Below are 24591 nucleotides of genomic sequence, written 5' to 3' on the forward strand. Positions count from 1 at the left end.
TTGTTCGCACGCTGAACTGTCGTGACCAAAACCACGGCAGGCCCGGCACCAAGGTGTTGTGCACTGCCTCCGCATGTGGCCAAGTTGCTGGCAGCGCAGACACATGGCGGGGCGGCCAGGAACTTCTATGAGCACCATGTTCCCGTACATCTTCACCTGATGGGGGAGCGCGTCAAGAGAGTTCACGTTCCTTGGGGCGATCTGTACTATTCTCGTGGTGCTCCCCATGTGGCCCATGCCCGGGCGACGCCACTTTTCAAACGAAATGCTCTTCACTTCGCCGAAGCGTTCCAAATGCCGCACGAGGAGTTCATTGGGCACGGTTGTCGGCACCCAGTGAAGCTTCACTGCTTTTTCCTGGTTGTTCGGGTCGATCACCAGGCACCGCTTCCCTTTGGCCTCGATTTCGCCCTTCGAGGCCAGACTCTCCATGTCTTCTGCTGTCTGGAAAGTGACCATCCAAACGTGATTGAATTGGAATGGTCCCAGTCCAGTGATTTTCGTCAGGTCGGTAGTAGCGCTGAGTGCCGCTGCTATGTCATCGATCCTGTAGGGCCGGGCCGACGGATCGCCGTGAAGGAAAACAGAGTTTTCGCTTAACTTGCCTGTCGGCAGGGTCGGAAGCAGCGTCCGGTAGCCTGTCGCAGCGGCGGGCACGGAGGGCGGTGCGGGGGACCGGTTTGACGAACGCGCACCTTCCTCTCTCGAGGAGCCGTTTCCCTCCATGACTGCTCCCTCTGAGAGCTGGGGAGGGACTGCGCATGGTATGGCCGATGGCGAGAATCGAAGCCTTACGTGCCTTTTTATAACACATTACACCAACAACCAGCATCTCTACCATTTCACCTGTTGTTCGGCAGGACACACGGCCGCCGCAACACATCACTCCATATCCTAGGGATCCCGCGACGTCGCACGAAGCCCTCAAGTCGCCGAACATTGCTGCGCGCACTTGGGGAACACTTTTGGAAACGAATGTGGCCTTGAGTCGTTGTGGTCACGCTGGCTAGACGTTGGGGAATGCTTCCGTTTGTCGCACATTAGCCGCAGGTGCTCCGGAAGTGCGAAATGCCTGCTTTCACGACCTTCGAGGGGCAGATAGAAAGACGAGTCAGTCACAGGTAATCCGCCGCGCCCAACGAAGGGTGGAAAATCGGCTAACTCGCCCGCTGCGCTGCGGCGAAGCATCATCTAGTGGTCCTTCCGCGCCCCCGCCACCGCCAGGGGGCAAACGAAACTTGGTGGGGGAAAAAAAAAATAGAAACAACTCTTTGAACGCAAATTAATACGGAAAGTTTTAAAAAGCAAAAGAGGATGCCATCGGCACTCGGTGTTCCCAGGTGGTCTCCCTCCCAAGTACTGACCGAGCCCAATGCTGCTTAGCTTCGGTGATCGGACGAGAACCGGCGTATTCAGCATGGTATGGCCGATGGCGAGAATCGAAGCCTTACGTGCCTTTTTATAACACATTACACCACCAACCAGCATCTCTACCATTTCACCTGTTGTTCGGCAGGACACACGGCCGCCGCAACACATCACTCCATATCCTAGGGATCCCGCGACGTCGCACGAAGCCCTCAAGTCGCCGAACATTGCTGCGCGCACTTGGGGAACACTTTTGGAAACGAATGTGGCCTTGAGTCGTTGTGGTCACGCTGGCTAGACGTTGGGGAATGCTTCCGTTTGTCGCACATTAGCCGCAGGTGCTCCGGAAGTGCGAAATGCCTGCTTTCACGACCTTCGAGGGGCAGATAGAAAGACGAGTCAGTCACAGGTAATCCGCCGCGCCCAACGAAGGGTGGAAAATCGGCTAACTCGCCCGCTGCGCTGCGGCGAAGCATCATCTAGTGGTCCTTCCGCGCCCCCGCCACCGCCAGGGGGCAAACGAAACTTGGTGGGGAAAAAAAAAAATAGAAACAACTCTTTGAACGCAAATTAATACGGAAAGTTTTAAAAAGCAAAAGAGGATGCCATCGGCTCTCGGTGTTCCCAGGTGGTCTCCCTCCCAAGTACTGACCGAGCCCAATGCTGCTTAGCTTCGGTGATCGGACGAGAACCGGCGTATTCAGCATGGTATGGCCGATGGCGAGAATCGAAGCCTTACGTGCCTTTTTATAACACATTACACCAACAACCAGCATCTCTACCATTTCACCTGTTGTTCGGCAGGACACACGGCCGCCGCAACACATCACTCCATATCCTAGGGATCCCGCGACGTCGCACGAAGCCCTCAAGTCGCCGAACATTGCTGCGCGCACTTGGGGAACACTTTTGGAAACGAATGTGGCCTTGAGTCGTTGTGGTCACGCTGGCTAGACGTTGGGGAATGCTTCCGTTTGTCGCACATTAGCCGCAGGTGCTCCGGAAGTGCGAAATGCCTGCTTTCACGACCTTCGAGGGGCAGATAGAAAGACGAGTCAGTCACAGGTAATCCGCCGCGCCCAACGAAGGGTGGAAAATCGGCTAACTCGCCCGCTGCGCTGCGGCGAAGCATCATCTAGTGGTCCTTCCGCGCCCCCGCCACCGCCAGGGGGCAAACGAAACTTGGTGGGGAAAAAAAAAATAGAAACAACTCTTTGAACGCAAATTAATACGGAAAGTTTTAAAAAGCAAAAGAGGATGCCATCGGCACTCGGTGTTCCCAGGTGGTCTCCCTCCCAAGTACTGACCGAGCCCAATGCTGCTTAGCTTCGGTGATCGGACGAGAACCGGCGTATTCAGCATGGTATGGCCGATGGCGAGAATCGAAGCCTTACGTGCCTTTTTATAACACATTACACCAACAACCAGCATCTCTACCATTTCACCTGTTGTTCGGCAGGACACACGGCCGCCGCAACACATCACTCCATATCCTAGGGATCCCGCGACGTCGCACGAAGCCCTCAAGTCGCCGAACATTGCTGCGCGCACTTGGGGAACACTTTTGGAAACGAATGTGGCCTTGAGTCGTTGTGGTCACGCTGGCTAGACGTTGGGGAATGCTTCCGTTTGTCGCACATTAGCCGCAGGTGCTCCGGAAGTGCGAAATGCCTGCTTTCACGACCTTTGAGGGGCAGATAGAAAGACGAGTCAGTCACAGGTAATCCGCCGCGCCCAACGAAGGGTGGAAAATCGGCTAACTCGCCCGCTGCGCTGCGGCGAAGCATCATCTAGTGGTCCTTCCGCGCCCCCGCCACCGCCAGGGGGCAAACGAAACTTGGTGGGGGAAAAAAAAAATAGAAACAACTCTTTGAACGCAAATTAATACGGAAAGTTTTAAAAAGCAAAAGAGGATGCCATCGGCACTCGGTGTTCCCAGGTGGTCTCCCTCCCAAGTACTGACCGAGCCCAATGCTGCTTAGCTTCGGTGATCGGACGAGAACCGGCGTATTCAGCATGGTATGGCCGATGGCGAGAATCGAAGCCTTACGTGCCTTTTTATAACACATTACACCAACAACCAGCATCTCTACCATTTCACCTGTTGTTCGGCAGGACACACGGCCGCCGCAACACATCACTCCATATCCTAGGGATCCCGCGACGTCGCACGAAGCCCTCAAGTCGCCGAACATTGCTGCGCGCACTTGGGGAACACTTTTGGAAACGAATGTGGCCTTGAGTCGTTGTGGTCACGCTGGCTAGACGTTGGGGAATGCTTCCGTTTGTCGCACATTAGCCGCAGGTGCTCCGGAAGTGCGAAATGCCTGCTTTCACGACCTTCGAGGGGCAGATAGAAAGACGAGTCAGTCACAGGTAATCCGCCGCGCCCAACGAAGGGTGGAAAATCGGCTAACTCGCCCGCTGCGCTGCGGCGAAGCATCATCTAGTGGTCCTTCCGCGCCCCCGCCACCGCCAGGGGGCAAACGAAACTTGGTGGGGAAAAAAAAAAATAGAAACAACTCTTTGAACGCAAATTAATACGGAAAGTTTTAAAAAGCAAAAGAGGATGCCATCGGCACTCGGTGTTCCCAGGTGGTCTCCCTCCCAAGTACTGACCGAGCCCAATGCTGCTTAGCTTCGGTGATCGGACGAGAACCGGCGTATTCAGCATGGTATGGCCGATGGCGAGAATCGAAGCCTTACGTGCCTTTTTATAACACATTACACCAACAACCAGCATCTCTACCATTTCACCTGTTGTTCGGCAGGACACACGGCCGCCGCAACACATCACTCCATATCCTAGGGATCCCGCGACGTCGCACGAAGCCCTCAAGTCGCCGAACATTGCTGCGCGCACTTGGGGAACACTTTTGGAAACGAATGTGGCCTTGAGTCGTTGTGGTCACGCTGGCTAGACGTTGGGGAATGCTTCCGTTTGTCGCACATTAGCCGCAGGTGCTCCGGAAGTGCGAAATGCCTGCTTTCACGACCTTCGAGGGGCAGATAGAAAGACGAGTCAGTCACAGGTAATCCGCCGCGCCCAACGAAGGGTGGAAAATCGGCTAACTCGCCCGCTGCGCTGCGGCGAAGCATCATCTAGTGGTCCTTCCGCGCCCCCGCCACCGCCAGGGGGCAAACGAAACTTGGTGGGGGAAAAAAAAATAGAAACAACTCTTTGAACGCAAATTAATACGGAAAGTTTTAAAAAGCAAAAGAGGATGCCATCGGCACTCGGTGTTCCCAGGTGGTCTCCCTCCCAAGTACTGACCGAGCCCAATGCTGCTTAGCTTCGGTGATCGGACGAGAACCGGCGTATTCAGCATGGTATGGCCGATGGCGAGAATCGAAGCCTTACGTGCCTTTTTATAACACATTACACCAACAACCAGCATCTCTACCATTTCACCTGTTGTTCGGCAGGACACACGGCCGCCGCAACACATCACTCCATATCCTAGGGATCCCGCGACGTCGCACGAAGCCCTCAAGTCGCCGAACATTGCTGCGCGCACTTGGGGAACACTTTTGGAAACGAATGTGGCCTTGAGTCGTTGTGGTCACGCTGGCTAGACGTTGGGGAATGCTTCCGTTTGTCGCACATTAGCCGCAGGTGCTCCGGAAGTGCGAAATGCCTGCTTTCACGACCTTCGAGGGGCAGATAGAAAGACGAGTCAGTCACAGGTAATCCGCCGCGCCCAACGAAGGGTGGAAAATCGGCTAACTCGCCCGCTGCGCTGCGGCGAAGCATCATCTAGTGGTCCTTCCGCGCCCCCGCCACCGCCAGGGGGCAAACGAAACTTGGTGGGGAAAAAAAAAAATAGAAACAACTCTTTGAACGCAAATTAATACGGAAAGTTTTAAAAAGCAAAAGAGGATGCCATCGGCACTCGGTGTTCCCAGGTGGTCTCCCTCCCAAGTACTGACCGAGCCCAATGCTGCTTAGCTTCGGTGATCGGACGAGAACCGGCGTATTCAGCATGGTATGGCCGATGGCGAGAATCGAAGCCTTACGTGCCATTTTATAACACATTACACCAACAACCAGCATCTCTACCATTTCACCTGTTGTTCGGCAGGACACACGGCCGCCGCAACACATCACTCCATATCCTAGGGATCCCGCGACGTCGCACGAAGCCCTCAAGTCGCCGAACATTGCTGCGCGCACTTGGGGAACACTTTTGGAAACGAATGTGGCCTTGAGTCGTTGTGGTCACGCTGGCTAGACGTTGGGGAATGCTTCCGTTTGTCGCACATTAGCCGCAGGTGCTCCGGAAGTGCGAAATGCCTGCTTTCACGAACTTCGAGGGGCAGATAGAAAGACGAGTCAGTCACAGGTAATCCGCCGCGCCCAACGAAGGGTGGAAAATCGGCTAACTCGCCCGCTGCGCTGCGGCGAAGCATCATCTAGTGGTCCTTCCGCGCCCCCGCCACCGCCAGGGGGCAAACGAAACTTGGTGGGGAAAAAAAAAAATAGAAACAACTCTTTGAACGCAAATTAATACGGAAAGTTTTAAAAAGCAAAAGAGGATGCCATCGGCACTCGGTGTTCCCAGGTGGTCTCCCTCCCAAGTACTGACCGAGCCCAATGCTGCTTAGCTTCGGTGATCGGACGAGAACCGGCGTATTCAGCATGGTATGGCCGATGGCGAGAATCGAAGCCTTACGTGCCTTTTTATAACACATTACACCAACAACCAGCATCTCTACCATTTCACCTGTTGTTCGGCAGGACACACGGCCGCCGCAACACATCACTCCATATCCTAGGGATCCCGCGACGTCGCACGAAGCCCTCAAGTCGCCGAACATTGCTGCGCGCACTTGGGGAACACTTTTGGAAACGAATGTGGCCTTGAGTCGTTGTGGTCACGCTGGCTAGACGTTGGGGAATGCTTCCGTTTGTCGCACATTAGCCGCAGGTGCTCCGGAAGTGCGAAATGCCTGCTTTCACGACCTTCGAGGGGCAGATAGAAAGACGAGTCAGTCACAGGTAATCCGCCGCGCCCAACGAAGGGTGGAAAATCGGCTAACTCGCCCGCTGCGCTGCGGCGAAGCATCATCTAGTGGTCCTTCCGCGCCCCCGCCACCGCCAGGGGGCAAACGAAACTTGGTGGGGAAAAAAAAAATAGAAACAACTCTTTGAACGCAAATTAATACGGAAAGTTTTAAAAAGCAAAAGAGGATGCCATCGGCACTCGGTGTTCCCAGGTGGTCTCCCTCCCAAGTACTGACCGAGCCCAATGCTGCTTAGCTTCGGTGATCGGACGAGAACCGGCGTATTCAGCATGGTATGGCCGATGGCGAGAATCGAAGCCTTACGTGCCATTTTATAACACATTACACCAACAACCAGCATCTCTACCATTTCACCTGTTGTTCGGCAGGACACACGGCCGCCGCAACACATCACTCCATATCCTAGGGATCCCGCGACGTCGCACGAAGCCCTCAAGTCGCTGAACATTGCTGCGCGCACTTGGGGAACACTTTTGGAAACGAATGTGGCCTTGAGTCGTTGTGGTCACGCTGGCTAGACGTTGGGGAATGCTTCCGTTTGTCGCACATTAGCCGCAGGTGCTCCGGAAGTGCGAAATGCCTGCTTTCACGAACTTCGAGGGGCAGATAGAAAGACGAGTCAGTCACAGGTAATCCGCCGCGCCCAACGAAGGGTGGAAAATCGGCTAACTCGCCCGCTGCGCTGCGGCGAAGCATCATCTAGTGGTCCTTCCGCGCCCCCGCCACCGCCAGGGGGCAAACGAAACTTGGTGGGGAAAAAAAAAAATAGAAACAACTCTTTGAACGCAAATTAATACGGAAAGTTTTAAAAAGCAAAAGAGGATGCCATCGGCACTCGGTGTTCCCAGGTGGTCTCCCTCCCAAGTACTGACCGAGCCCAATGCTGCTTAGCTTCGGTGATCGGACGAGAACCGGCGTATTCAGCATGGTATGGCCGATGGCGAGAATCGAAGCCTTACGTGCCTTTTTATAACACATTACACCAACAACCAGCATCTCTACCATTTCACCTGTTGTTCGGCAGGACACACGGCCGCCGCAACACATCACTCCATATCCTAGGGATCCCGCGACGTCGCACGAAGCCCTCAAGTCGCCGAACATTGCTGCGCGCACTTGGGGAACACTTTTGGAAACGAATGTGGCCTTGAGTCGTTGTGGTCACGCTGGCTAGACGTTGGGGAATGCTTCCGTTTGTCGCACATTAGCCGCAGGTGCTCCGGAAGTGCGAAATGCCTGCTTTCACGACCTTTGAGGGGCAGATAGAAAGACGAGTCAGTCACAGGTAATCCGCCGCGCCCAACGAAGGGTGGAAAATCGGCTAACTCGCCCGCTGCGCTGCGGCGAAGCATCATCTAGTGGTCCTTCCGCGCCCCCGCCACCGCCAGGGGGCAAACGAAACTTGGTGGGGGAAAAAAAAATAGAAACAACTCTTTGAACGCAAATTAATACGGAAAGTTTTAAAAAGCAAAAGAGGATGCCATCGGCACTCGGTGTTCCCAGGTGGTCTCCCTCCCAAGTACTGACCGAGCCCAATGCTGCTTAGCTTCGGTGATCGGACGAGAACCGGCGTATTCAGCATGGTATGGCCGATGGCGAGAATCGAAGCCTTACGTGCCTTTTTATAACACATTACACCAACAACCAGCATCTCTACCATTTCACCTGTTGTTCGGCAGGACACACGGCCGCCGCAACACATCACTCCATATCCTAGGGATCCCGCGACGTCGCACGAAGCCCTCAAGTCGCCGAACATTGCTGCGCGCACTTGGGGAACACTTTTGGAAACGAATGTGGCCTTGAGTCGTTGTGGTCACGCTGGCTAGACGTTGGGGAATGCTTCCGTTTGTCGCACATTAGCCGCAGGTGCTCCGGAAGTGCGAAATGCCTGCTTTCACGACCTTCGAGGGGCAGATAGAAAGACGAGTCAGTCACAGGTAATCCGCCGCGCCCAACGAAGGGTGGAAAATCGGCTAACTCGCCCGCTGCGCTGCGGCGAAGCATCATCTAGTGGTCCTTCCGCGCCCCCGCCACCGCCAGGGGGCAAACGAAACTTGGTGGGGGAAAAAAAAAATAGAAACAACTCTTTGAACGCAAATTAATACGGAAAGTTTTAAAAAGCAAAAGAGGATGCCATCGGCACTCGGTGTTCCCAGGTGGTCTCCCTCCCAAGTACTGACCGAGCCCAATGCTGCTTAGCTTCGGTGATCGGACGAGAACCGGCGTATTCAGCATGGTATGGCCGATGGCGAGAATCGAAGCCTTACGTGCCTTTTTATAACACATTACACCAACAACCAGCATCTCTACCATTTCACCTGTTGTTCGGCAGGACACACGGCCGCCGCAACACATCACTCCATATCCTAGGGATCCCGCGACGTCGCACGAAGCCCTCAAGTCGCCGAACATTGCTGCGCGCACTTGGGGAACACTTTTGGAAACGAATGTGGCCTTGAGTCGTTGTGGTCACGCTGGCTAGACGTTGGGGAATGCTTCCGTTTGTCGCACATTAGCCGCAGGTGCTCCGGAAGTGCGAAATGCCTGCTTTCACGACCTTCGAGGGGCAGATAGAAAGACGAGTCAGTCACAGGTAATCCGCCGCGCCCAACGAAGGGTGGAAAATCGGCTAACTCGCCCGCTGCGCTGCGGCGAAGCATCATCTAGTGGTCCTTCCGCGCCCCCGCCACCGCCAGGGGGCAAACGAAACTTGGTGGGGAAAAAAAAAATAGAAACAACTCTTTGAACGCAAATTAATACGGAAAGTTTTAAAAAGCAAAAGAGGATGCCATCGGCACTCGGTGTTCCCAGGTGGTCTCCCTCCCAAGTACTGACCGAGCCCAATGCTGCTTAGCTTCGGTGATCGGACGAGAACCGGCGTATTCAGCATGGTATGGCCGATGGCGAGAATCGAAGCCTTACGTGCCATTTTATAACACATTACACCAACAACCAGCATCTCTACCATTTCACCTGTTGTTCGGCAGGACACACGGCCGCCGCAACACATCACTCCATATCCTAGGGATCCCGCGACGTCGCACGAAGCCCTCAAGTCGCCGAACATTGCTGCGCGCACTTGGGGAACACTTTTGGAAACGAATGTGGCCTTGAGTCGTTGTGGTCACGCTGGCTAGACGTTGGGGAATGCTTCCGTTTGTCGCACATTAGCCGCAGGTGCTCCGGAAGTGCGAAATGCCTGCTTTCACGAACTTCGAGGGGCAGATAGAAAGACGAGTCAGTCACAGGTAATCCGCCGCGCCCAACGAAGGGTGGAAAATCGGCTAACTCGCCCGCTGCGCTGCGGCGAAGCATCATCTAGTGGTCCTTCCGCGCCCCCGCCACCGCCAGGGGGCAAACGAAACTTGGTGGGGAAAAAAAAAAATAGAAACAACTCTTTGAACGCAAATTAATACGGAAAGTTTTAAAAAGCAAAAGAGGATGCCATCGGCACTCGGTGTTCCCAGGTGGTCTCCCTCCCAAGTACTGACCGAGCCCAATGCTGCTTAGCTTCGGTGATCGGACGAGAACCGGCGTATTCAGCATGGTATGGCCGATTTTTTTTTTTTTTTTCTTTATTGCCGTACAAAGCATAACAAAACAACTTATTTACAAACACGTACTGAACCGTAAACTATACAAAACACGCACTGAACCAGGTATTACCTGGAAAACCAGTGCACTTTCATCTTAACCAGTTCACTGAACATGGTCAACACTTCCTCGTCACTTTTTTCCCTCTCCAAAACTTCACGTATTCTTGCCACACTTTCAACAAAGTACTCTTGAACAGACCGTGCCCTAGGGTCGCTATTTCTGACAGCCATGCGTGACCGCCAGATACTGTGTAGCCCCAAGAGCATGATTGCATCATACGGGTATTCATTGCTTACAACTGGAAGAAACCGGATTCCGTAGGCGTCTATTGGGAGGTCCTTCTGCAGCGTGCGCTGAAGGACGTCCCAATAGAACACAGCGTCCCAACAGTCAATGAACACATGCTCTACGGTCTCCGGCCTCTTGCACAGCCTGCAGTCTGTGCCCCATGGCACGAGCATACCTCTCTCCTGCATCCACACTAGTACTGGTAGTGTTCCGGTGTGCAAGTTAAAAAAGAAAGTCTTCACTCCCGGTGGCAACCACATCCTCTTAACCCGTTTCAGCACATTCTGGCCCGGGCCACCAGCGTACACACTTCTATACAACGGAACTGGAAAAACAACACTCACTAAATCTTTATACAGAACTCTTTTGTTGACACTGTTCAAATACTCTAGAGAAAATCTGCTTAACAAAAAATTAAAAGACAACACAACCTCGCGCAGGTACCGTGAAGACACTCTCGACATTGCCCCGCACGACGACACAATAAAGCTCGGAAGCTCGCCGGCCAACATGACCTGCATGTAAGTGCGGAGGAATGGGTCTCTTTGATCTCTCAGGAACATGAACCTTGAAACAACCTGCCTCAAGAAGAGATGCCCTAGACCCAGTCCTCCACTGCCTACTGTTCGAAACAAGTTCGTTCTCGACGTTCGCTCCCACCCGGAGTTCCACACGAAGGTGGCGAACACACGGTGAAACAGCTGAAGGTTCGTTCGTGTACAAAACAACGCCTGCAGCACATACCATATCTTTGCTGCCAGGAAAACGTTACAAACGGTGGCGCGTGCAAAAATTGACAGGCCTCTCCCGTTCCATCGTTCCGTCTGAGAACGCGCCACTGTCGCCTTTTCGCGCCAAAATGTCGTGTTCTCTCTGTACCGATTCAATGGTACGCCTAGGTACAACGCTGGGGTGGTTTCCCACTGAACGTTTTCGAACACCCTGGGAGGGTCATCCCACTCCCCATGCCACAACCCCAAACACTTGTCTCTGTTCAACACACTCCCGCTCATATCGCAATAGTTCTGCGTGATGCGCAGAGCATTGCGGACACTTTCCTGGTCTGTGGCAAAAATGGCCACGTCATCTGCATACGCGAGTATGCGCACCTCGCTAGACTTTAACTGAAACCCGTGGACATTTTCACTACCTATTATCTTTCTACACAAGGGTTCAAGGAAGAGAGAAAATAACAATGGAGACATGGGGCAACCCTGTCTGACAGATGAGCGAACGTCAATACGCCTCGACAGCTCGCCGTTAACTATTAACCTGGTCGTGCAGTTTAAGTACGCCATGCGCACACCTTTGCAAAGGAGCGACCCAAGCCCCACATACTTTAAAATAGAAAAAAGAACTTCGTGGGGGACTCGATCGAAAGCCTTCGAGAGGTCTATTTGTAGCATAGCTACTCTGAAGTACTCACTGTCACAGTATTCTAGAATGCTTCTAGCGACATGGATATTCGTGAAAATCGACCTACCACGGATACCACATGTCTGGTGAACTCCAACAAGATCGCCAATCACAGATTGTAGCCTATTTGCAAGAACCTTCATTAATATTTTATAATCAACGTTCGTGAGCGTTATCGGCCTGTAGCCATTTACACTTTTAAGTTTCGCTTCCTCCTCACTCTTTGGCAACAAAATTGTGTGGGCTCTCGAAAATGAGATGGGCAATGCCCCCTTCTCCAACGCTTCTGAGTACAACTTCTGCAAAGCTACAGCCATTTCATATTTAAATTCCTTATAAAAGACGGCAGTCAGACCATCTGGTCCAGGCGCCTTGCCTGGGTTTAAATCCTCTATGGCCTTAATTACTTCTGCGACAGTGATTTCACGCTCCAACGATTCAGTTTGTACAGACTCCAGTTTGGGTAGGCATAAAAGGAATTCTTCATTAAACCCCTTTTTGCGGGGGACCTGAAGGGAGAAGAGTTCAGCATAGTGTTCCTCGAAGGCATTCTGGATGGAAACCTGCTCGCTCCGCACCACACCTTTATATTCTATTTCCAAGATTTCATTTTTACGCGCGTACAGCTTTTCATCCGACAAGGTTCGCTTTGTGGGCGCTTCACCACCTAACAGTTTCTCCGACCGCGCCCGGATTACTGCGCCTCTGTATTTCTGCTCGTCGATTGCTTCTAATTTCAGCTTAATATCCCTAACATCTTCTATGAAAGTCTGAGACTTATCTGTTTCCTGTCTGAGTAGTTTTTCTAAGTGCTTTCTTAAGCTTTTTTCCTCCATACGTGCCTGATGTTGGATTGTACCACCCCTTTCAATGGCTTTCATTTTCACGCATTGTTTGAAAAATTCCCACTTCTCCTCATTGCTCTTGCTGTCCTGCGATAAAAGGGACGCGATGGCTTCCTTGGTTGCTTCAGCAAACACTTCATCCTCTAGCAATTTAGCATTAAATTTCCACATCTCATAGCATATTTTTTTCTTTTTCTTTTGTCCTAACGTGACCATAACTAAGCTGTGATCGCTGAAGGACACAGGCTCTACACAATAATTTTCACACAGCACTGCCAACTCAGTTGACACGTAAATCCTGTCAAGCCGTGCTTGACTTGCCCCCTGATGATGGGTAAAATGATTACTTTTCCCTCCACAGGCTAGGTGGGCAGCGTCAACCAAATCCAAACGCGCCACTATTCCTGTAAGGAAGTCGGCGCTCGCATCCCTACACTTCACCCCCCCTAGACGATCTTCGGTTTGCAACACACAATTAAAATCCCCCAAAAGAATAACTTGTTTGTCACACTCTATAAGGGGCTCAATGTCCCGAAAAAACTCACACCTCTCTTTGACCTTCGTGGGGGCATATACACACACAACACGAAAGCTACATGCGCCCCTCGAAAAGTCACACGCCACAAATCTCCCTTTCTGACAGGCCACTACACTCTCAATTACAACACCGACCGCATTCTTAATGCATAAACAGCAGCCAGCCGAGTTTCCGTCCGCGTGGCTTACACAAACATTGAAACGCGCTCGAAACGGGGCGACCATGCAGTCTGTACCATTTTCGCTGTCTACCTTGGTCTCTTGGATGGCGACCACGTCCAGCTCTCTCTCGTGTAGCAGCCGCTGCACCTGGTATTGCTTTCGCCTGCAGCTCAGTCCACGCACATTGAGCGTTCCCACTCGAAGTGGGCCGCCCAAAGACGACACTCTTAACGCAAGCACGGGAGAGATTGTTCACCCTCGCACATCCATGGACCACCCGAAACCAGTACGATGACTCACTTTTGGCTCGGCGGCGGGTGTTCACCGGCGCCGTCACCTGTTGCTGCGTGTGCGCGATCGCGGGACGCTGTTCTCGTGGTGGGAACGTATTTTCCTTTCTTCCCCGTCGCCGTCTTCCATTCATTTTCTATGCGCCGCAGCCTTTGCGCCGCGACCACCTCCTCTCCCTTCTCGCGGGGACGCTTCGCGCTGGCCTGCGACACATCCATGGCCCCCCCGCTGTCGCTCTCCTCCTCTCTCGTCTGTCTCACCTCCTCTTCCTGTACAACCTCGCTCTCCTCCGGCATTGAGTTTGCTGGCGCACCCTCCTGCTCCTTTTCGCCATGCTTTCCGCCTTCCTCGGCGTCTCCCTCGGCCGTAGCTGCTTCCGCGGCCATCTTGGCTCCGTCGTCGTTCGTTGTTGCGGTGGCCTCCGCCGGTGCTGCAACGCCGACACCGCTGCGCTCGTTGTCGGGCGTAGTCAAAGCCGCGGTCGCCGCTGTCTCTGCTTCCTCCTCGTCCATCAGGTTATTCGTGGTGTCGCTGGGTCGTCCGTTGCCTGCTACGCGTGCGTACGTGCGCACGCAATCCTGCCTAGTGTGCCCAAAACCGCGACACTTTGCACACTGCGGCGTCTGGCAGTCGCGCCTGATATGCCCCTTCATCCTGCAACGTAGGCATGTAGGCGCGCGGCCCGGCACCACACACAACACCGCCCCTTCTCCGTACGCGAACAGATCGGGGATGGCGTCCGGCGTGATCCCTTCGTGCAGCACCATGCGCACAGTTCGCGTCGTGGAGTCTGGAAGATCGAACCCTGGCACCTTCCATTCGTCCAACTTTACTTCCTTCACTTCCCCAAAATCTTGCAACAGCCTTACTAGCGCTTCATTTGGGTCATCGAACGGAACCCAATGTAGCTTTAAGGTAACCTCTTGCTTCGCAGGGTCTATCACTGCGCAATAGCGTCCCTTTACCTTGAGTCCTGCACTCCTCACGAGCGCCTCCTTCGCCTGTGCCGACCTCAACTTCACGAGCCACACGTGGCTCATTTGGTAGGGCCCTATGCCACTCACCGCCTTTATCACGCCGAGTTCCTCCAGGGGTGCACGAAAGTCCTCGATGCGGTACGGCCGTGCGTCCAGATCTCCGTGCAGAACAACGCAGGCCTTCATCCCCTCGTTCGCCGGCAGCGCGGGCAGCAGGAAACGGTAGCCGGCGGGCGGCCCGCTCGGCGGCGAAACCGGTCCGGCGCCTCCGCTCGCCCGTACTCCTGCGGAGCTAGCCATCGCGCGACCGCTCCCTACGAGAACCGGTCGGCGAGTGCGGGCATGGTATGGCCGATGGCGAGAATCGAAGCCTTACGTGCCTTTTTATAACACATTACACCAACAACCAGCATCTCTACCATTTCACCTGTTGTTCGGCAGGACACACGGCCGCCGCAACACATCACTCCATATCCTAGGGATCCCGCGACGTCGCACGAAGCCCTCAAGTCGCCGAACATTGCTGCGCGCACTTGGGGAACACTTTTGGAAACGAATGTGGCCTTGAGTCGTTGTGGTCACGCTGGCTAGACGTTGGGGAATGCTTCCGTTTGTCGCACATTAGCCGCAGGTGCTCCGGAAGTGCGAAATGCCTGCTTTCACGACCTTTGAGGGGCAGATAGAAAGACGAGTCAGTCACAGGTAATCCGCCGCGCCCAACGAAGGGTGGAAAATCGGCTAACTCGCCCGCTGCGCTGCGGCGAAGCATCATCTAGTGGTCCTTCCGCGCCCCCGCCACCGCCAGGGGGCAAACGAAACTTGGTGGGGGAAAAAAAAAATAGAAACAACTCTTTGAACGCAAATTAATACGGAAAGTTTTAAAAAGCAAAAGAGGATGCCATCGGCACTCGGTGTTCCCAGGTGGTCTCCCTCCCAAGTACTGACCGAGCCCAATGCTGCTTAGCTTCGGTGATCGGACGAGAACCGGCGTATTCAGCATGGTATGGCCGATGGCGAGAATCGAAGCCTTACGTGCCTTTTTATAACACATTACACCAACAACCAGCATCTCTACCATTTCACCTGTTGTTCGGCAGGACACACGGCCGCCGCAACACATCACTCCATATCCTAGGGATCCCGCGACGTCGCACGAAGCCCTCAAGTCGCCGAACATTGCTGCGCGCACTTGGGGAACACTTTTGGAAACGAATGTGGCCTTGAGTCGTTGTGGTCACGCTGGCTAGACGTTGGGGAATGCTTCCGTTTGTCGCACATTAGCCGCAGGTGCTCCGGAAGTGCGAAATGCCTGCTTTCACGACCTTCGAGGGGCAGATAGAAAGACGAGTCAGTCACAGGTAATCCGCCGCGCCCAACGAAGGGTGGAAAATCGGCTAACTCGCCCGCTGCGCTGCGGCGAAGCATCATCTAGTGGTCCTTCCGCGCCCCCGCCACCGCCAGGGGGCAAACGAAACTTGGTGGGGGAAAAAAAAAATAGAAACAACTCTTTGAACGCAAATTAATACGGAAAGTTTTAAAAAGCAAAAGAGGATGCCATCGGCACTCGGTGTTCCCAGGTGGTCTCCCTCCCAAGTACTGACCGAGCCCAATGCTGCTTAGCTTCGGTGATCGGACGAGAACCGGCGTATTCAGCATGGTATGGCCGATGGCGAGAATCGAAGCCTTACGTGCCTTTTTATAACACATTACACCAACAACCAGCATCTCTACCATTTCACCTGTTGTTCGGCAGGACACACGGCCGCCGCAACACATCACTCCATATCCTAGGGATCCCGCGACGTCGCACGAAGCCCTCAAGTCGCCGAACATTGCTGCGCGCACTTGGGGAACACTTTTGGAAACGAATGTGGCCTTGAGTCGTTGTGGTCACGCTGGCTAGACGTTGGGGAATGCTTCCGTTTGTCGCACATTAGCCGCAGGTGCTCCGGAAGTGCGAAATGCCTGCTTTCACGACCTTTGAGGGGCAGATAGAAAGACGAGTCAGTCACAGGTAATCCGCCGCGCCCAACGAAGGGTGGAAAATCGGCTAACTCGCCCGCTGCGCTGCGGCGAAGCATCATCTAGTGGTCCTTCCGCGCCCCCGCCACCGCCAGGGGGCAAACGAAACTTGGTGGGGGAAAAAAAAAAATAGAAACAACTCTTTGAACGCAAATTAATACGGAAAGTTTTAAAAAGCAAAAGAGGATGCCATCGGCACTCGGTGTTCCCAGGTGGTCTCCCTCCCAAGTACTGACCGAGCCCAATGCTGATTAGCTTCGGTGATCGGACGAGAACCGGCGTATTCAGCATGGTATGGCCGATGGCGAGAATCGAAGCCTTACGTGCCTTTTTATAACACATTACACCAACAACCAGCATCTCTACCATTTCACCTGTTGTTCGGCAGGACACACGGCCGCCGCAACACATCACTCCATATCCTAGGGATCCCGCGACGTCGCACGAAGCCCTCAAGTCGCCGAACATTGCTGCGCGCACTTGGGGAACACTTTTGGAAACGAATGTGGCCTTGAGTCGTTGTGGTCACGCTGGCTAGACGTTGGGGAATGCTTCCGTTTGTCGCACATTAGCCGCAGGTGCTCCGGAAGTGCGAAATGCCTGCTTTCACGACCTTCGAGGGGCAGATAGAAAGACGAGTCAGTCACAGGTAATCCGCCGCGCCCAACGAAGGGTGGAAAATCGGCTAACTCGCCCGCTGCGCTGCGGCGAAGCATCATCTAGTGGTCCTTCCGCGCCCCCGCCACCGCCAGGGGGCAAACGAAACTTGGTGGGGGAAAAAAAAAATAGAAACAACTCTTTGAACGCAAATTAATACGGAAAGTTTTAAAAAGCAAAAGAGGATGCCATCGGCACTCGGTGTTCCCAGGTGGTCTCCCTCCCAAGTACTGACCGAGCCCAATGCTGCTTAGCTTCGGTGATCGGACGAGAACCGGCGTATTCAGCATGGTATGGCCGATGGCGAGAATCGAAGCCTTACGTGCCTTTTTATAACACATTACACCAACAACCAGCATCTCTACCATTTCACCTGTTGTTCGGCAGGACACACGGCCGCCGCAACACATCACTCCATATCCTAGGGATCCCGCGACGTCGCACGAAGCCCTCAAGTCGCCGAACATTGCTGCGCGCACTTGGGGAACACTTTTGGAAACGAATGTGGCCTTGAGTCGTTGTGGTCACGCTGGCTAGACGTTGGGGAATGCTTCCGTTTGTCGCACATTAGCCGCAGGTGCTCCGGAAGTGCGAAATGCCTGCTTTCACGACCTTTGAGGGGCAGATAGAAAGACGAGTCAGTCACAGGTAATCCGCCGCGCCCAACGAAGGGTGGAAAATCGGCTAACTCGCCCGCTGCGCTGCGGCGAAGCATCATCTAGTGGTCCTTCCGCGCCCCCGCCACCGCCAGGGGGCAAACGAAACTTGGTGGGGGAAAAAAAAATAGAAACAACTCTTTGAACGCAAATTAATACGGAAAGTTTTAAAAAGCAAAAGAGGATGCCATCGGCACTCGGTGTTCCCAGGTGGTCTCCCTCCCAAGTACTGACCGAGCCCAATGCTGCTTAGCTTCGGTGATCGGACGAGAACCGGCGTATTCAGCATGGTATGGCCGATGGCGAGAATCGAAGCCTTACGTGCCTTTTTATAACACATTACACCAACAACCAGCATCTCTACCATTTCACCTGTTGTTCGGCAGGACACACGGCCGCCGCAACACATCACTCCATATCCTAGGGATCCCGCGACGTCGCACGAAGCCCTCAAGTCGCCGAACATTGCTGCGCGCACTTGGGGAACACTTTTGGAAACGAATGTGGCCTTGAGTCGTTGTGGTCACGCTGGCTAGACGTTGGGGAATGCTTCCGTTTGTCGCACATTAGCCGCAGGTGCTCCGGAAGTGCGAAATGCCTGCTTTCACGACCTTCGAGGGGCAGATAGAAAGACGAGTCAGTCACAGGTAATCCGCCGCGCCCAACGAAGGGTGGAAAATCGGCTAACTCGCCCGCTGCGCTGCGGCGAAGCATCATCTAGTGGTCCTTCCGCGCCCCCGCCACCGCCAGGGGGCAAACGAAACACCTGCCCTTCAGGAGAGGAATTAACCAACCTCTTGGGCGGGTGAGGAGCATCGCTAGGCGGATGTGACGTCACGTCTGCTCGCAGCGTTCCCGCGCGGTATGTTTACATTTTTCCGAGTGCTGCCTACACGGCGTACGTGCCGTAGCGATTCAAGTAGTCGCGTTCGACAACGCAAGAATTCATACACTGGCGATGGTTGTCGCCCTGTCAGTCGTCGTTCAACAGCTCCAGCATCTTCTGGCACAACAGCTTTGCAGTTATCTGTTACCATCGGCCAGTTACCATAGGCCGACCAGGTGAGTGTTTTTTGGCGGGTTTGCAATCAGTTCGCATATCTCCTACTGCAAAGCGTGCTTTCTGTTTGCGGCAGTTATATTAGCGACGTTTGCGAAATTGTTAACGGCGCGTTCTCACCGTCTTGCATTATTGTTGCTGTTTATGCTGCTCTGTTCGCGTCTGTCGGCGATCGCAAGCTGTTGGCGGTTTGTTGCACGGCGCGGAAACCCGTCTCGCCCGTGGCGCTTCTTTGTCTCTTCTTCAATGTGGCGTCATTAACATCGCTTGTTATCCTATACGATTTTTCTAAGCAACGTGCCTTGTGCTAACCTCTCTTAATGTTGTAACGAAAGTGAACTTGCTGTGCGATCTATACGTGAAGTTAGAGCGTGACAGAACGCTGTTGGCAAGGTTTTCGTGTGCGCGTGTGGTTCGTGAGGGCGTTGTAACACGCTGCTTTAGCCTCTTGCACCTCTTTCCTGCATCTAGTACTCTTGCTTGCCAGGAGTGCCTGCCAAGGGATGGTTACTTCGTTATGTGTTTTCATATTTAATAGCAGGAGTGCCTGCCAAGGGATGGTTACTTCGTTATGTGTTTTCATATTTAATAGTGAACCACTCAGCGTTCTATAACTGATGCAAATGCAGGCGGAACGACCCCGGTAACAACGCAGGGCAGGGGCAGTGCTTGTGTGGTCTTCTCTGTCGTTTGCCCTTCTTTTCAGTCGTCGTAGATTATTTACTGTTGCGTGAACGTTGTTTGATTCTTCACGCTTCATTTTTCTCTTGCAGCATCTCCTGACTGCAGTCACGGTGCCCCTAGCCTGCGTGCAGCACTCATCCTGCCATTCTAGTGGGAACTGTTGTTCACAGGCCACTTGTCACGACCTAACGGGTTCCCGCCCTTGCCTGGCTTATAATTGATGGTATACTTCAGATACACTGCTGCGTTCTCTCTCTGCATACATTTAAAGCGAGTGTTTACACTAACACAGCAGTGGATAGCCATGAAGACAGCAGCGTGTGTACTGGTAATGCCAGTGAAAACAAAACCAAACGATCTACAGATCTATGCCAGCTTGACCATTACAAATCTTTCAGCGAGTGTCAAAGCAATGGACAGCTGGGGATATCTCGTGCGCTAAATTGTGTTCTTCTTTCTGTTTGTTTTCTATTTGCTGGTATAAATTTACGAATTGATAGTATGAGTAAAGTAGACAGAGAACAAAGTGATTGCGTTGCTCTTAGAAATGCCTTACACGAAATAAAACTGCTTCCTGCGAGTTCGCACTGCTCAGTGCGGGGAAAAAAGGTTCCGTATAACAAATAATTCGGTGCACCCAAACCCATCTGTGATGAACATATGTCATGCATGGATTATTTAAGGGCATGTTATTAGCTTTGGAAAAACAAGAAAGTGACCTCTTTCTTGTGCAGAAAACTAGTTTAGTTGTGATTTTGGCTCTTATCTGTCCAGTGTCAACAGGAATAGTAGCCTTGATGCGCGACTTTGCGGACACTTTCCTGTCACCTTCCTTCAATGTCAACACAGTGGTGGTGAAGACTCCTGGGCAGTCGAAATCGCATGATGACAGGCAGTTATATTCTACCACGAGAAGCACCCTCCATAAGCCGTGAGGCCTTGCTCTGTTTTCAGTTGGGGCTCCTTTTGTTGCCAAGTGCCTTGGTCTTTTTGGGTAAAGCTCCCAAAACAAGGTGGTCTTGTCCCTGTTGGAATTGTCATGTTGATCATACCTTTCACCCACAGCTTTCCAGTTCATTTCACTTTTCTAACCCAATTCTAATGTTATTAGTGTAGGGAAATCTGGTGTCCAGCAGCTTGCGTTTCAAAGGGAATAGATGTAGCAACTACATCAAGCACTAGCTGATTCTGATGCTTAGTGGACTTTGCTGTGAGCCGTCCAAAGCACCACAAGGGGAAGCAGTGCTGGTCTTATGTAGTTTAGTACTTTGGAGCTGCAAAATTACAATGCACCTTTTTTACCTCATTATGCTGCAGTGGAAATCATGCGAATGCATGTTTGTAAATGTCCATTCCACCAACAAATTCACGGCATGCCTTGACAGTAGGTGCAGTTTTATGCATCTAGATAATCACCTGTACCCATTTATCACAGGCCTGCAATTTGCACATGGTCGGATTTAAGCACCCTAAATGTGGCAAGTGTAACCGACCGTAACACACAATCTTGAAAACTGTACCTTATCAACGCGAAAGCAATAAGTGGCCCATTGACTAAGAAGCCACTATCCGCTGTCTGTACTAGCACAACAGCTCCTAAACCGGCCGGCAGTGCAAAGAGAGCAAAGAGTGGATTGAGTTCAAAACTTTGGGAAGAGTTCAAACCACATGGGAATCAAACCCAGGACATCCCTAGTGCAAGTCCAGCACCACATCCTTGACACCACTATAGCTCAGTGGGTCTAGCTGACTAAAGGTGGACCCAGGGAGCGCATTATGACCTTAAACTGAAAAAAGTCCACAGGTACAAGCAACCCGACATACAATGAGATTTAAATTTCTTGGCAATTCATTCCGTGGATATGGCGTGATTTTTTTTCCACCAGAATAACTGCCGGAGTGGCGATTCTTGGCATTGCGAGTAAAAAAGTGGACCCTGATTTACAAGGCTACCTGCTTCTACGATATCGAAAAGTAGCTTTCGTTAGCCGGCGCCTCGGAAATCACATCGCTCAGTTTGAAGAGAACAAACTGCAAGCAGGCGGAGATCAATCACTATTTCTACAATACATTAGGTACAAACAGCTTCGTGAATATCGGCCCAGTATTTTTCACCTTGCTGCACATCGAGAATCGAATTTAAGAAGTGGTCTGAAACTATAAGCCAGCTTCCACATCTAAATGATGTACTAAAACACAAAAAAGTTTCCTATATGTGGCACTGTTTTCTACTTTCAACAGAGGCATGTGCTGCTGAAAACACTTTACTTTCAAGTGAACTATATCTAACGCTCTACCACTAGTAAATACTTCCCTTGAGAATTGAACAAAAAATCTAGTTTATTGTTTAGGAGAAAAGCAGTTTCGTTAGCTTTCGCACTCCACGAGGAGGACGGCCGATATTTGTGCGGATGTATTTGTTACTATGAGAAAGGCTGATTTTGGTTCACTTAGCGAGTGAGGCAAAAGACGCCAAAATGTTTATACCTGCGTGTACAGCAACTCTAGTTAGGTCGTGAAACTTTTGGAAAGGTCTAAAAGGTGGCGTTGGGGCAGCCCAAATATGGCCGATATTGGACGGGGAAGTGCAAATGGTCAAGAATTTATAATATCTCTTTCTGTGGTAGGTGCAAAAGAAGTGACAAATGTAGGGCAACTGCTCGTTTTGCGCTTTGTTTTCCCTTGAGTAAAAATATTATTTTCAAGTAAAAATAGTTTGTAGGCTTCTAACCTCTTTCATTGCATTGAAAAAAAAAAAGGCGGATATTGCTACCTATGCGGTTAGTTTTAAACATGTGATGATGACGGCAGTACAGCGTGCTGGTGTAGCAGAGAAATCCCGGCCGAACGCATCCCTGCAGCCGGCGCAGCGCCATGCAAGTCGCCAGAGAAGCGCGAGCTTCACGGACAGGTTCCCCAACCTCCGTCACAAGGCCGCTCGGAACTGGTTTCGGCGACTCTCCGCCAGGTGCATACGTCGTCTGCTCGGGGGTGCTTTGAACGAAGGTACCTGGCGTGCTCTGTAATACCGGAGCTAAGGATTTCGCCATGGTGACTTCAAGAGCATAGACTACTTATCTGGATTAAATTTGGACAAACAAAAATTTGAGTGCAGTTGGCCTTTAAGCTACAGCACATAGCCGCAACATCCCCACTCAGGTGAATTGGCCAGTCACGATGATAGCTGCTGTCAGAAGCTTATGGCTATTTCACCAATTTCCGTTTGTCTTAAAACAATGCTGCTTAAATTACACACTGGCCAACTGCACCTCATAGAGTATATTTTACGCTCCTAGCATTCTGCAGTAGCCTTGTTTAGTGTTAAAGAACTACGTATTTGATCACATGTGAAGACTGCGATTTCTGTTTAAGCATTTTGTGCTTTCAACCTGAATTGGTTGACGCTCGTCAATTCAACACTGGCTGCAAACTGATTGTGGTGTAATAAACATAAAACCTGGATAGAGTAAAAATACTGAAGAGTAAATTATGCTAGGCTTATACATTGCACAGCGTAGCTGTAAGCATCAAAATTCAACTTTTTAGGTTTCACGAGGAAAAGCTCAGCATAACTTGGGCCAGCTATGAAGGTTAACTGCAGTGGAGGGCTATAGGTTAAGTCAGGTCACCTATAAATCTTTGACATGCTTCGAAATCTTGGCACACAGGCATTTTTTTTTCTGTTCTACCTAAACCAATGCTTTGGACTTTGGCCAAATGTTTTGTACGGGTTAAACTGCACAATGCAATTCCAAATAAGAATTGAACAAACGTACTGTTGTGTCCATTCGAGAATCCAGTGCTTGCCCAATATCGAAAATTGCCTCCAGCAATCGATTCAAGAAATGTACTTGTATGTCCAAGAGACAAGCTCAAATAAAAAGTTACCCTACTTCAACTGCATTCCTTGCATATTTATTTGAAAATATTTAGCACGAAAACAACAGAATGGTACAAACAGGCAGTGCTGTCACTTTTCGTGCTCTCTCTCTCTCGTGCTGTGTTGTTTTTCCACCGTTTATTAATTTTAAAAATATGCCACATTTGCCATTTTAGTTGTTTTTATTTGTTTTGATGTTATGCTGTGTTGCCAACGAAACTTTGTAAATGTCTTCCTAAGAAAAAATATGAATACCTAGCATTTGTAAGTGTATGCTTCTTGATGGATAGCAACTCTCACTATATGAAAGTGAAGCCAAGAAAACACCAAAGTCATCACAAACACTGAAGAATGTTTATTGACATGGCATCACATCACTTGCTGGACAAGCAACAAGGCACCATAATGCTGCTCACACAAGAGTGCGAAGCATGCTCTGCGGCTAAAACCACTTGATAAAAATACAAGCAGGCGCTTATCTGCCCCAAGGTGACCCTGAATGAAAATGTGACATGCGCAACACTGGAAATCAACAAAAGTTATTGGGTCAGGCATAAGTGAAAAGTGCGGGCAAAAGTCGAGGGCACTTTCATGTGTTGGATGACGAGACTGCTGGCACAAGACGGGAAGGATCGAAGGGTGGGAACTCAGTATTTTATGGTTACAAATACGTGCAGATTGCTACTCACTGGACCAAAAGTGCTTGAAGACCCTGATTTTAAAGCAAAACTTTCTATGACTCACCAGTGGAATATGCCATGCCAAAAAGGCATTGCAGAAAAGCCAACTTTTTCTGACAATGATAATGATCGTGGGTAAAGAAGTGCTGAAAGAAAAAAACGCTTCCTGCAGTCAGAAACAAATCAGGACCCTCGCGGTGTGAAACCAACATCTATTCCGTGACACCATTGCAACATGGTCAAAGTAGTTTGAATCTGGATAGCGGTGCATCGAGATGCAAAATTAGACAAAAATGGTGCACCTCACATTCTAATGACGACGACAGTTGAACACGAAGCTTTCGTCAAGCAAAATCAAGCGGCGAAGTTTCAAAGCCACTGCGATCAAAAGTCCAAACAGCATGCAAGTAAAAGTGATAGCTCAAACAGGCAACGTCCAAGCT

At 51.5% G+C, this 24591-nt stretch overlaps 1 long non-coding RNA gene, 18 other non-coding genes and 1 pseudogene across 19 annotated transcripts; 1 reads left to right on the forward strand and 19 right to left on the reverse strand.

Moving 5' to 3' along the window:
* Nucleotides 1-1315: 1315 nt before the first annotated feature.
* Nucleotides 1316-1434, reverse strand: LOC144151148 (5S ribosomal RNA). The gene has a single exon (XR_013318751.1). It is a non-coding gene; the product is annotated as a 5S ribosomal RNA (ribosomal RNA).
* A 537-nt stretch (nucleotides 1435-1971) lies between these two features.
* On the reverse strand, nucleotides 1972-2090 carry LOC144151196 (5S ribosomal RNA). Its single transcript, XR_013318797.1, has one exon. It is a non-coding gene; the product is annotated as a 5S ribosomal RNA (ribosomal RNA).
* A 536-nt stretch (nucleotides 2091-2626) lies between these two features.
* LOC144151149 (5S ribosomal RNA) lies at nucleotides 2627-2745 on the reverse strand. The gene has a single exon (XR_013318752.1). It is a non-coding gene; the product is annotated as a 5S ribosomal RNA (ribosomal RNA).
* Nucleotides 2746-3282: 537 nt separating this feature from the next.
* Nucleotides 3283-3401, reverse strand: LOC144151150 (5S ribosomal RNA). The gene has a single exon (XR_013318753.1). It is a non-coding gene; the product is annotated as a 5S ribosomal RNA (ribosomal RNA).
* Nucleotides 3402-3938: 537 nt separating this feature from the next.
* On the reverse strand, nucleotides 3939-4057 carry LOC144151151 (5S ribosomal RNA). The gene has a single exon (XR_013318754.1). It is a non-coding gene; the product is annotated as a 5S ribosomal RNA (ribosomal RNA).
* Nucleotides 4058-4593: 536 nt separating this feature from the next.
* Nucleotides 4594-4712, reverse strand: LOC144151153 (5S ribosomal RNA). Its single transcript, XR_013318756.1, has one exon. It is a non-coding gene; the product is annotated as a 5S ribosomal RNA (ribosomal RNA).
* Nucleotides 4713-5249: 537 nt separating this feature from the next.
* LOC144151154 (5S ribosomal RNA) lies at nucleotides 5250-5368 on the reverse strand. Its single transcript, XR_013318757.1, has one exon. It is a non-coding gene; the product is annotated as a 5S ribosomal RNA (ribosomal RNA).
* A 537-nt stretch (nucleotides 5369-5905) lies between these two features.
* Nucleotides 5906-6024, reverse strand: LOC144151155 (5S ribosomal RNA). Its single transcript, XR_013318758.1, has one exon. It is a non-coding gene; the product is annotated as a 5S ribosomal RNA (ribosomal RNA).
* Nucleotides 6025-6560: 536 nt separating this feature from the next.
* LOC144151156 (5S ribosomal RNA) lies at nucleotides 6561-6679 on the reverse strand. The gene has a single exon (XR_013318759.1). It is a non-coding gene; the product is annotated as a 5S ribosomal RNA (ribosomal RNA).
* Nucleotides 6680-7216: 537 nt separating this feature from the next.
* LOC144151158 (5S ribosomal RNA) lies at nucleotides 7217-7335 on the reverse strand. Its single transcript, XR_013318760.1, has one exon. It is a non-coding gene; the product is annotated as a 5S ribosomal RNA (ribosomal RNA).
* A 536-nt stretch (nucleotides 7336-7871) lies between these two features.
* LOC144151159 (5S ribosomal RNA) lies at nucleotides 7872-7990 on the reverse strand. The gene has a single exon (XR_013318761.1). It is a non-coding gene; the product is annotated as a 5S ribosomal RNA (ribosomal RNA).
* A 537-nt stretch (nucleotides 7991-8527) lies between these two features.
* LOC144151160 (5S ribosomal RNA) lies at nucleotides 8528-8646 on the reverse strand. The gene has a single exon (XR_013318762.1). It is a non-coding gene; the product is annotated as a 5S ribosomal RNA (ribosomal RNA).
* A 536-nt stretch (nucleotides 8647-9182) lies between these two features.
* On the reverse strand, nucleotides 9183-9301 carry LOC144151161 (5S ribosomal RNA). The gene has a single exon (XR_013318763.1). It is a non-coding gene; the product is annotated as a 5S ribosomal RNA (ribosomal RNA).
* Nucleotides 9302-9838: 537 nt separating this feature from the next.
* On the reverse strand, nucleotides 9839-9957 carry LOC144151261 (5S ribosomal RNA; annotated as a pseudogene).
* A 5448-nt stretch (nucleotides 9958-15405) lies between these two features.
* On the reverse strand, nucleotides 15406-15524 carry LOC144151162 (5S ribosomal RNA). Its single transcript, XR_013318764.1, has one exon. It is a non-coding gene; the product is annotated as a 5S ribosomal RNA (ribosomal RNA).
* Nucleotides 15525-16061: 537 nt separating this feature from the next.
* Nucleotides 16062-16180, reverse strand: LOC144151163 (5S ribosomal RNA). The gene has a single exon (XR_013318765.1). It is a non-coding gene; the product is annotated as a 5S ribosomal RNA (ribosomal RNA).
* A 538-nt stretch (nucleotides 16181-16718) lies between these two features.
* On the reverse strand, nucleotides 16719-16837 carry LOC144151199 (5S ribosomal RNA). The gene has a single exon (XR_013318800.1). It is a non-coding gene; the product is annotated as a 5S ribosomal RNA (ribosomal RNA).
* Nucleotides 16838-17374: 537 nt separating this feature from the next.
* LOC144151165 (5S ribosomal RNA) lies at nucleotides 17375-17493 on the reverse strand. The gene has a single exon (XR_013318767.1). It is a non-coding gene; the product is annotated as a 5S ribosomal RNA (ribosomal RNA).
* Nucleotides 17494-18029: 536 nt separating this feature from the next.
* On the reverse strand, nucleotides 18030-18148 carry LOC144151166 (5S ribosomal RNA). The gene has a single exon (XR_013318768.1). It is a non-coding gene; the product is annotated as a 5S ribosomal RNA (ribosomal RNA).
* A 632-nt stretch (nucleotides 18149-18780) lies between these two features.
* LOC144150976 (uncharacterized) lies at nucleotides 18781-23486 on the forward strand. Its single transcript, XR_013318592.1, has 2 exons — nucleotides 18781-18906; nucleotides 19678-23486. It is a non-coding gene; the product is annotated as an uncharacterized LOC144150976 (long non-coding RNA).
* The last annotated feature ends 1105 nt before the right edge of the window (nucleotides 23487-24591 follow it).

The sequence above is a fragment of the Haemaphysalis longicornis genome, unplaced genomic scaffold (assembly GCF_048455015.1).
Source record: "Haemaphysalis longicornis isolate Haplotype H1 unplaced genomic scaffold, Haemaphysalis longicornis Haplotype H1 scaffold_88, whole genome shotgun sequence".
Classification (NCBI taxonomy): Eukaryota; Metazoa; Arthropoda; class Arachnida; order Ixodida; family Ixodidae; genus Haemaphysalis; species Haemaphysalis longicornis.